Genomic DNA, 11,506 nt, shown 5'->3' on the forward strand with positions numbered 1-11,506 from the left:
TGGTGCACATTGGTTTAAAAAATATTTCCTTTACAAAAAGGAAGTGAATACAAGCTGCATTCAAAATCACTTAACATAAAACAAATAGCAGCAAACATTAAATTCCACTTTAATTAACAGATATATTGGCATGGTTAAGATTGTGAAAGTGCTCTGTAGTTTCTGTGCATGATACGTCAGCAATACGTAGCAAAAATCCTATTACTTAGTATGTCAGTGCTGTAATGAATATAAAACACTTTAATTCTAAAAATATGTGAATGAATAAAGAAAATCTTACTCATTGCAATTGAAGATTGTTAGGATGTTACAAAGCAACAAACTTAAAATTTTGTTGCACTTAGGTGAGACAGGAAAATAATTTGATGGAAGCCAATATTTACATTCAGGTTATGGACTGGCAAAAAAATAATGTCATACATTAAGTTGGGGATCCAGGGGAAAGGGCCATGGCCCAAGATCATCTGCTGTAACTGTTTTGTTTGTACCAGTATGAGGACATGGGTAGCCAAGTCTGGAGGCCTACTGGTGAACAAGATCACTGGACTTGAAAAGTCAAGCCAAGTTCAGGGAGCAGCATGGTCAGGAAAACAGATGATCAAGACATGGGTAGCCAAGTCTACAGTTTACAGGTAAGCTGAGTGAAGAAAACAGGAGAACACAAAGTAGGCAGCATTACCAGACTACAGTTTCAAGTCAGGAAGAGACCTAGAGTCCAGGCTGCAGGCTTGACAGGTTTTCTGCTTTATCCCACACTAGATGGGGAAAAAAAACCTGTTGTAATTCAGCTGTTCCCCAAATTTGGGTTCATCTGACAGCCAAATACTGTAGAGATGGATGAAACAGTTACCTTGAATAAGCTAGCATGTGGTAAATCCATCTCTTCCTTTCAACTAAAGTAAGAAGAAAGAATACACTTGATACTTACTTGTATCAAAATAAATATAAGAACCCTTTAGAGTTACAAAAATAGGATCTTTGAATGATACTTTCTTTTTGCATTTTGTTGGTGGCAAGCTAAAACTTCCTTGAAGAATGGATGTTACTGTTAATGCTGTTTAAAACATATAATTATTGGTTTGCAGGAAGATGCATAGATATTTAGATTTGCAGGAAGATGAATAGATAAAATTTTACAATATAAATACATATTTTGTGGGAATTTTAATTAGAATTGATATAATTTTGTATACATATGCACTAGCAATTCATTTGCAGTCAGTGCAGCTGTTTAACATGTTACTGACCATATACATTTTGCCAAATGACAGGTATCCAAAGTTCAAAGATTGTCTGGTTGTACTTGACTGTGCATGGACAAAACAGACATTTTTTCACAGCTGTTGTTACTAAATGCAATATACAGATTTTAGCTGTTTCTTAAAAAAAACAAAAACAAACAAACAAAAAAACACCAAACACATTTGTTTCATTCAGTTAAAATATGACATGTTGGAATGTAAAAGTGCATTTGCTGCCATTCTACTGTTTTGTCAAACAGTCAGGTTGAAACGGCTGTTTCCTTTTCAACGTGGATCATTGTTCCTGTCACTGATAGAAATAAATGCTGGCTTCCTGCAGAGCATTTGTCCACGTTCAAAACTTGGCAAATTTACTATTCATAAAGATATCTTTGTGAAGTGATTAGGCACTGTAAATGGAAAAGTATATTCTGTAAGAAAAACGGAAAACAATACTTCATCTTATTATTTTTGTTTGGTTGGTTTTGTAAAATATAATTCTATTGACTGAGAAATACTTTTCGGCTTTCAATTAGGTTTTCCATGGATGGCGGTCTCTGCCTGACCAACAATTTTTTTTATTGTTTTGTTTGGTTCTCACTGCAGGGCTAGCAGAAAGCATATTCTTCACTGATTCCACTTCCCTCAGAATTCTTGCCTGAATTTACAAAGTACTTTTGCGTCTTCCTTTGCTGTTTGCCCCCCATTGTCCGTATTTCTGCAGCTTCCTTAGCCATTTAATGAAGGTCTTTGGCACTATGAATAGTTTTTCAAATGTGCCCCACAATAAGATCCATTATGTGAACTAGACAAGCGATGTTCACACAGTTGAGAAGCAGTCCTTTCAGAACATCAGTAATTAGGTCTTTTTCATACATGCTGCATTGTCTGTTGTGAAGATCAGATGGTCTTTAAAATCTATTTCTAAAATCATGCCAAACCTGAATTAGCAACAGTATGGTGAGAAACTGATGAAAATGTCAGGTTAAGGAAACAAGTACAAATTTAGCCACTGCCATTTCTCATTAAACATGTCAACAGCATTTTTCAAATGTTCTTGATAGGTTTTGTTTTTTTGCTTTTTTCAGTAGTAGTCTCGCGTTGTTAAAGACATAAAGCGAGTATTGTTTCCTGAACTGCTATTACAGAGGGATGGCACCCCTGATTTGTTTTTGACTTGGTTGATTAGAAAGGTATAAACTAGAGAATGACTATTCTTCTTAAGAGCAGTTTGGGATTCTATGCACATTGTCTCAAAACCCATCAAATTTCAATTTTGTCTATCTCAGCATGTAAATTTGGAACTGGGAAAAGCCCCACTGTTTTTTCTTGATGCTCAGTGCTGTAAATTAAGCTTTTGTTTCACTTCAGTCCTGGGCCAGGAGATACTAACTAATGGTGATTTTCCAGACTTGGTACAAGCAGCACATTTCTACAGGGAGTACAGAACATCTGTATCTACCTTCTATCTATATACAGTTCATGATTAAGCAATAGGATATGTTATCTTGCCTAGCCATGGCCACTACAATCTTGGAAAGATTGTGAGATCACCCCAAATCATTTCATCAGGGATGGGTGGAACTGCATCTTGCTTCTTTTTTCTGTGGGTAAAGACAGGTGTCGCATTTGAAGCATTTTAAATGCTCTGAAACAAGCTGAAGTGCTACAAATTGTATTTGTTTGAATGGAATACTATTTAGAAGTTCTTTGCTGGCTGTGACATGTGAAAACAATACAGAAAAGAATAGGGGACCCCTGGGTCCTCCAAGATACTACTTTGCTCCACTTTTTCCACACATGGGGGGGGGTAGGAGTGGGGGAGTAAGTGCTTTCCTGCTATCCTGCTACTCTGGGTTTGCTGTCCCAGAGCCCCTCACCACTAGAGACAAGATCCCCATGCTAATTTAATCACCACAATGAGACTCCTGCCACTGCCACCAGAAATGGAGATATAAGGAATTGGGATGAGACCTGGAAGCCTGGTGGTGGTGGGATATGGGAATTGCTGCCATAAGACCCCTGTTGCCATTGCTGTAACCAGAGGATGCATGGGAAATTGGAGAGCTGGTATCCTGACAGTAACATAGAGGTTCAGGGGGCATTGCTGCAAGTTCCCTATGTCCCTTGATTGGCATTGTTAGATCTCCCCAAAACCCCTGTTACCCAGAGCCACAATTCTAGCTCTCCCAAACCTCGAATATCTCTCTGGTTCTGGAAAAGGGGGTTGTGGCTGGGAAGGGTGGGGGCATGTAGTCTCTGGTTTCCCATTTCAGGTACTAGGAGCACTCAGGGGGATCAGGGGCAGTAGATGGAGAGTGCCTACTCGCACTGAGGGAGGATAATGGAGCCCAGGGAGATGGGGACTTCAGAACACCAATGACAGCCACTCTACTGTCTGGTGGTTGAATTGCTACTTTTTGATAATGTTCCACTAGTGTAACAGACTTGGAAACATTTTATATGTCTGTTTCAGCCCTATGTCATATTCAATAACTTGTGTGAAAGTAATAGGTTGTATCCCAAAAAGGGCTGTTGGGCAGAGGTTTCCTTGGAGGAGGAAGGAATTGTGCTGCTCTGTACACAGATCTTTCTTGTATTTTGGGACAGTCCTTACATCAGGCTCATTTGAGCTCTTTAAATGGATGTGGGTTAAGAAGCCTTTTCTTGCTATACTTTGCTAGACCAACCCACATTTGGTCTATCTAGCATAGAAAAAAATATCTGCATCTCTTAGTGTATGCTCCGGTACTACATCTGATATGTTACTGAAGCAGAGATATCATGGGTTGGCTAGGCCTCTATATATAGGCAGCTCCCAAAAGGTATGACTGAGAGAGGAAGTTGAACAATATAGTTTTCAGGAGAAAATTATTCACTTCAGCAGCAGGATGCATGTTACAACTACTTGTTTCCAGAAATATTTTTCTCATGGTAACTTGAGATCAGGCCAATACCAATATTCTGGGGCCTCCTATTGTTTTACTAGCTCTTAGCATCTGCTTCTTAGTACATGATCATCCTTAGTACAACTTAGTACTTTGACAATTTGTCTTTTTTATGACAAAATAAATTATTGCATGGAGCACTGATATGGCTAGAAGTACTAACAACATATCAGCTGCTTTGTATTCAGACCAAAAATGAAACCAAAGCTTTTGTCATGCAAGCTGTAAAAAAAAAAAATCTCAAAATACTTTCCGCCTGCTAATTTCTACAGCGATATCTAGCAGTTAAAAAACTGTTGTCATTATTCCAGGGGTACCAAAGTAATTCAGTCTGTGACACTGATGCTACAACTTTTCCTAGGATTAATTTAAGCTGGTAAAATAATTCTTATTACAAATGCATGTTACATTAATGTAACAAATAAATTATGTTACAAACTATGACAGGACCCTGAGTCTGCCAAGGTCATGAATGTGCAAGCTTCTCTACTGGGGAGAGACCAAATTCAAGTTAGGGGGATCAGAAGAAAAAAAGTAAAACACTACAATATCACAGGGGAAGACAGAACATCAAATAACGTTGTAAAACACACTAACCCCTATTGCTTCACTCTCATGCCCAGCTAGTGCTTACTTTCCACTCCCTGTAAGGCTCCAGTAGCAGGAAATACCCTGGATCAAGTAGACTAATTCCTACTCTCTTTACAGTGCTCCTCTGGGTCCCCATCAGGCAGGAATTTTCACTGTCTCTGTGGTAAAGCTCCCTCTCATCCCTATGGTCTTAGCTTCTCTGCTAAGATTTCCTGTGCCCCAAAGTTCTAGCCTTTTCAGCTATAATGCCCAAGTGATAGACTCCTTCTGTGTCAACTTAGTAGGGCTTCAAATCAGTGGGCTTCAGTGGTTTCCAGTAGGTAGACACATTCATGTAGGTAGGATCCCAGTAGGTAGGCACTCTCCATATCTATTTGAAACCTTCCAAATCAATTCAGAGAGATTTGACGATTCAGACATAGACACAGCTTTAAATGTTTCTTCTATATACGTCAAGGTACCAGGTGGCTTGTGAATGCTGAGATGCTGGGACAGATGGAGTGTCCCACAGGAGCATGGGTGGGGGGGATCATCCCCAGCACACTCAGCACAGGACCCAGAAGTGGACCAGAAGCACTTCCAGTCCACTTCTGAGTTCATTGCTGAGTACTGGGGGGACCCCCTCATGCTCCTGTGGGATGATCCATCCACCCCACTATTGCAGCATTCATGAGCCATGCCTGGTACCTCGAGCTAGGTAGAAAAAACATTTAAAGCTGTGTCTATGGCTAAATTGCCAGTTATCTGAATCAGCATCAAATCTTCATATTTAGATTCAGCAGATTCGAATCAGGACAGTGATCCGAATCAACAAATAGAATCACTGTCCCTGATTCAGGCTGAATCCAAATCTGAATCAAATATGGCCCATTTCACACACCCTTAACTGGCAGAGTGCAATGAGCCATCCCACATCCAACCCCTTTACAATCCAACTATTAAACCCGTTCCCATCAAAGAACAAGCAATATAACCACATTGTTGTCACAGGTCTCCCCTGCAGCACAAACAATAGGGGTTATTGCTCAGTGCCACCTCAGATTGTTTATCCTTTTAACTTTCCTTCTTGACAGTGCATCTGCTACCTGGTTCTTCTTTCTCTTTACAGTTTCAATCTGCCTGTCATATTCTTGCAGCAACAGACTCCACTGCATGAGTTTTGATTAATCACCCTTCATGCTCTGTAACATTTCAGTGGGAAATTGTCTGTATACACTGTAGAAGGCCAGCCATACAGATATGGCACAGTTTCCTTAAGTCCCAAGCAATTGCCAAAGCCCCCTGTTTTTTGTCGGGGTAACCAAACACCGAGTGAATCGGGCCCCAAGGTCACGGTGGGCCGGGGTGGCAATTGGAATACGAACAGGTGGGATTAGCGGCGGTGGAGTGTGAGCTGTACGGGAAGTTTAAACAAATATGATTTATTTACTCATGCTTGGGAAGCGGAGGCTCAGATATTTCTTCAGTTACAGTATAGCGAACAACAAAGGGGTCTGTTGGCCCACGAGGTTCACTAGTGAGCCCTTGCTTTCTACCCCCTGAGGGAAAGGTGTGGCTGCCCACCAGCTAGTCCAAGGGCTGGTCAACAGCTCATGAGCAGGATAACAAACAACAAAAACTGTAACATAGTGAATCGAGGAACGGGGTCATGACGCCAGTCCAAAAGACAGTCCAGAAACCGAGGTCGGAGATGAGAAGCCAGAATGAAGTAAGCCAAAGTCAAAATCGAAGCCAAACAGTCCCGTAACCGAGATCGAAAAGACGAGTTGCTCCACCCACTGTCCACAGCCTCTGCTTGTGCCTCACAGTCCCTGCCGTCCACAGCCTCTGCTCACAGGATCATTCTCTGCCTGTGAGACAGTCCCTGCAAAGGCAGCCTCTGCTCACAGGATCAAGCACAGTCTCTCCTCCAAAACACACACGCACTACCTCACCACCCCCGGGTGGTGGCTCACAAACCTTTTATAAGAATTTAGTGGCCAATCAGAATGCTCTTCACAGAGAAATTTCTAGTCAAATTACATCATGCAGTCAGTGAACTGAGCATGTGCATTAGATCAGATTACCTCATGCTCTGTGATTGACAAACCTCCAGGTCACCCAGAGGGAACATTCTGGGGGCCTGTCTGTAGTTTCAACTCCCTGTGATGGCAGCACCAAAGTTAAGATTTTTCCTTGACATTTTTGTGTTTTTTAACTGGGGCATAATTTCTTTCCCTAGGTGACAGTTTTTCATTTAGGTGAACCACTGTATTGTACACTCCCTTGTCATCCTTCTGTTGCTCTGTGGGGTCAGGCCAACTCTTAGGATCTCAATATTGTGCTGTTAGACAGGAGGGCATGGTGTACAATTGCACATATACAAACACACAATCAATGTGGTGCATACACACCCACACTACCAACTCAGGCACATACACATCCAAACTAGCCTAAGCACATACATACCTATCACCAATTCAAGCACATACACTATACACCCCAAAAGTTAGACAAAAATCAATTGTCCATACCTGCACTCTCAGTACACATACACAGATCACTAATTTATACATCATGAACACACACATACATACATAAACACGTACATCAGTTCACATGCATAAAACCCACCTACACATACACACAAGAAAGTTTCTAACTTGTATGGTACAGTATGTATGTGTGTGTTTGGGGTACCTGGGATACTTGAGGGAAGATTAAGGTGAGAGAGAGTTAAAGTATAGGGAGCAAAAGTTGCCAGAACTGGGGGACTAGAGAGAAGATGGCTGAAGAAGTGAGGCTTGGGTTTACTTATGATCAAGTGGCTCCAGGGTTACTTGAGGTCACTGGTGCAAGGAGAAAAAAAGCCTGGTGGCAAAGACAGCCAGGAAAGAGAGAGAGACAGAAACCTGGGAACTCGGGGCTGGAAACTAAGGCAGACAGCTGAGATATTGTGGAGGGGAGGGGGGCAGATAAGTGGTAGCAAGGAGGAGACAGCCAGGAAACAAACTGAGGAAGAAACCTGGGAGCTCAGGGGAAAAGATAGTGGGGATAAGACAGTGTCAAAGAAACAGGGGGTTTGCAGGCAGAGAGGAGCTCAAGACAGGTGTTGGAGGTGGTGGTGAGCCAGAAGCAGGAGAGGGAGAAATGAGACAGAAGTTAGAGGGGCAAGGAGCAGAGATTGGAGCAGGGCCAGGCTGTAGTAAAGCAAACCCAACTCAGGGGTCCAAATAACAGTTTTATTAAACATGCACTACACAGCCCCATGACGTTATTGGTTCTCACACACACACACATGCACACACTCACAATGGCAGCAGGAAAAAGAGACTCAGTGGAAGGGCTGGAGTACAGGTAGGGAAGAGAAACCCTGGTTGAAGGGGGGTGGGGGTCCAAGTCCCTGGTTGAAGAGGGAATGAGAGTGATAGCTACCTAGAATCAGAATCATAGAATCATAAATCAATGAGTTGGAAGGGACCTAGACAGATCATCTAGTCCAACCCCCTGCCATGGGCAGGAAGGGGCACTGGTTGTGAGGGGGTCATAAGACCCCAGCCAGGTGCCTATCCAGTCTCCTTTTGAAGATTTCCAGGGAAGGTGAGAGCACTACCTCTCTAGGAAGCCTATTCCAGGCTCTGACCACCCTTACAATGAAGTAGTTCTTCCTAATATCTAACCTAAACCTATCCTCCCTCAGCTTGTGGCCATTGTTCCTGGTGACTCCAAGGGGGGCCCTGGTGAACAGACTTTACCCAAGTCCCTGCTGGTGGCCCCTGATAAGGTTGTAGGCAGCCACAAGATCCCCCCTCAGTCTCCTCTTGCAGAGACTGAAGAGATTCAGGTCCCCCAACCTCTTCTCATAGGGCTGGCCATGGAGGCCCCCAACCATACTAGTGGCCCTCCTCTGGACCCTCTCCAGGTTCTCCACGTCCTTCTTGAAGTGTGGCACCCAACACAGTATTCCAGCTGTGGCCTGACCAGCCCCACATAGAGGGAGAGCAAGACCTGTCTGGACCTGTTAGGAATGCCCCTGTTGATGTATGACAGGGTGCAGTTGGCTCTGCCTATTGTTTCATCGCATTGGTGACTCACATTCATCCTGGAGTCAATCATGACTCCAAGATCCCTCTCTGCCTCTGTGCTGCTGAGAGGGTCAGCCCCTAACCTATAACCATAATGCTGGTTCCCTGTCCCCAGGTGCAGCACTCTGCACTTGTCTTTGTTGAACCACATCCAGGCTGGAATGGGGTCCTTGTCCAGTAGGTGTTGTCCAGAGGGCGGGGATAACTGGCAGGGCCTCTGGGTGAATAGGTGGATAGGTGGTATGGCATGATGCCTGTCCAGATAGAGGGGGTGTCCCAAGGAGTCATGGTTCACTACCGCTCTTTATGAGGCAGACTACATCTGATCTCCTACGGAGAGGGCCTGTCCAGGCAATGTCATTCCTGTTCAAGAGGGTTCCAGGTGTTCTTACTGAGCACATGCAGCTTAGCACAATGGTGGGTTGCCTCATCTTTTGTTTCTTGAATGCCAAGGGTGTTGCCCTGAGGGGTCAGGCCAATGCTCAGGATCTCAATATTGTGCTGTTAGACAAGAGGGTGTGGTGTACAATTGCACATGCACACATAAAAATCAATTAAGCACACATACACTCACTAGGTGCACACACCCTTTCTAGGAATATACACTCACACTAGCAACTCAGATACACACACGTTCAAAATAACGAGTCTAGGTTCATGCACACCTATTACCAGTTTAAGCCCATACACATTACACACACCAAATTTAGACAGAATCAGTTACCAACACCTGCACATCCAATACATATACATGGATTACTATTCATATACCACACACACAATACATACACACATACATGGTTCAGTAATTTACACAGATACCACCCACCTACACATACACACATCTGAGTTCTTAAATTGGATGTTGTGATGTGTATGTATGCATGTATGTATGTGCTTGGTGTACTTGGGATAGCTGAGGAAAAGTTAAGGTAAGAAAGTAGAAGTGTACGGAATGAAAGTTGCTGGGAGTGAAAGTTACTGGGACCGGGATTATAACCAGTAGACTAGAGGGGCCTGGGCTGAAGAACTGAGGGTCGGGGTAACTTTAGGTTAATTGATCTTAATTGATTAAAAGACAATGCCCAAAGCCTGCAGAACAGGGGAATGATGCCAGCACAGAGGCTGGGACCAGAGCCAGCACTATGAGGGAGCTGAAAAAGTAGGTGGCAAGAGGGAAAATGGGACTAAAGGAAAGTGTGGGTAATAAAGAGGGGCTCTGGGTGTGGGGAGCCAGAGAATGGCTCCAGGGCAGCTAGAGAATCTGCAAGGAGCAGCAGTAGATGCTGGGAGCTGGAGAAAGGCTCCAGCTGCTGGAGAAAGCTGCAGGATAGCCACGAGGAGCTGGGAAGCTGCAGGGGGGGAGGGTGGACTACAGAAGGTGCGCAGGAAGCCAGAAAGCAGAGAGATAAACAGCAAAAACTCACAGAAAAAGCAGAAGGAGAGACTGAAAGGTAGCAGGGCAGCAGGAAAGCAGAGAAACGCAGCGGAAAGTCACAGGGAAAAGGCAGGAGGAGTATGGGGAGCCGGCAGAGAGCAGAAAAATCAAAGGGAAAGCAGGAGGAGAGACTGAAAGGTGGCAGGGGCAGCAGGAAAGCAAAGAGAGGCACTGAGGTGGCAGAAAAGGGGAGACAGAATTGGAAGGAGATCGAGAAACTAGCGGGGGGGGCTGGAGCTGAGAGAGAGAGCGAGAACGAGCCTGGGATTTAAGGTAAGGAAGGGACTGGGATTCAGTAAAATATGACCCATCTCAGGGTTCCAAATGACAGTGGTTTTATTGAACAGGGGAGACGGTGACACAATGTCTTATTGGTTCACATGAACACAATGGCAGCAGGGGTTAGAGAGGCTTGGTGCAGAGGTTGAAGTCCTTTGAAGTCCAGGACGAGAGAGAGACAGAGAGAGAGAGAGAGTCCAAATTGTAGGAGGAGGTGTGCAGGTAATATCTACCTATACCAGGCTGGAAGTTGATCCTTGATGGCCAGTCGGGGTCTCCTACAGGTATAGTCCACAGGGGGTCCCTAGCAAGGTCTGTGGGGTAGATAGGTGAAGCTAGTCTGATCTGAATGGAAATGGCACTCCCACTGGGTCTGTCCCACTGGGCACTCCCACTGGGTCTGTCTTCACTGCCCCTCTTTATAGGGGCAGACTGTGTGTAACCCTAATGACAGGAGGCATGCCCAGGCAAGGACCAGCCCCTGGTGTACTGAGCATGTGTGCTCCATGCAGGGATGTGCAGTGTCTGGAAAGGTGGGGTACAATGACAGAGTTACTGGTTATGCAGGGTCTTTTGTCTTTCAAATGCTCAGTTTGTATTTCTGTTCCTGGGTGAGGTCCGTGTTTCCTGAATGAATCAATGTGAGGTGATGGACCAGTCCTTACAGGCCATTCAGTATAGGCCTGCTACCATTGTATTTCAGTCATTCCCAATCACTCTTATTCATCTGGGAACCAGTTTACATGGGAGGGGTACGTGACTCATACAGTTGCAACACGGGGGATGCCCAGGCAAAGGACAGAAGCTGGAGGCCTGACATATAAAATGGAAACTTGACATGACTTTGGTTCACTTACAAACACAGGCCTAAACCATACAATATCCATATGAAACAATAAAAATAAATATGAAAATGATACTAATACTGTTGCCAGCACAAAGTGC

Source organism: Crocodylus porosus, unplaced genomic scaffold, assembly GCF_001723895.1.
Source record: "Crocodylus porosus isolate Cpor-Errol unplaced genomic scaffold, CroPor_comp1, whole genome shotgun sequence".
Classification (NCBI taxonomy): domain Eukaryota; kingdom Metazoa; phylum Chordata; order Crocodylia; family Crocodylidae; genus Crocodylus; species Crocodylus porosus.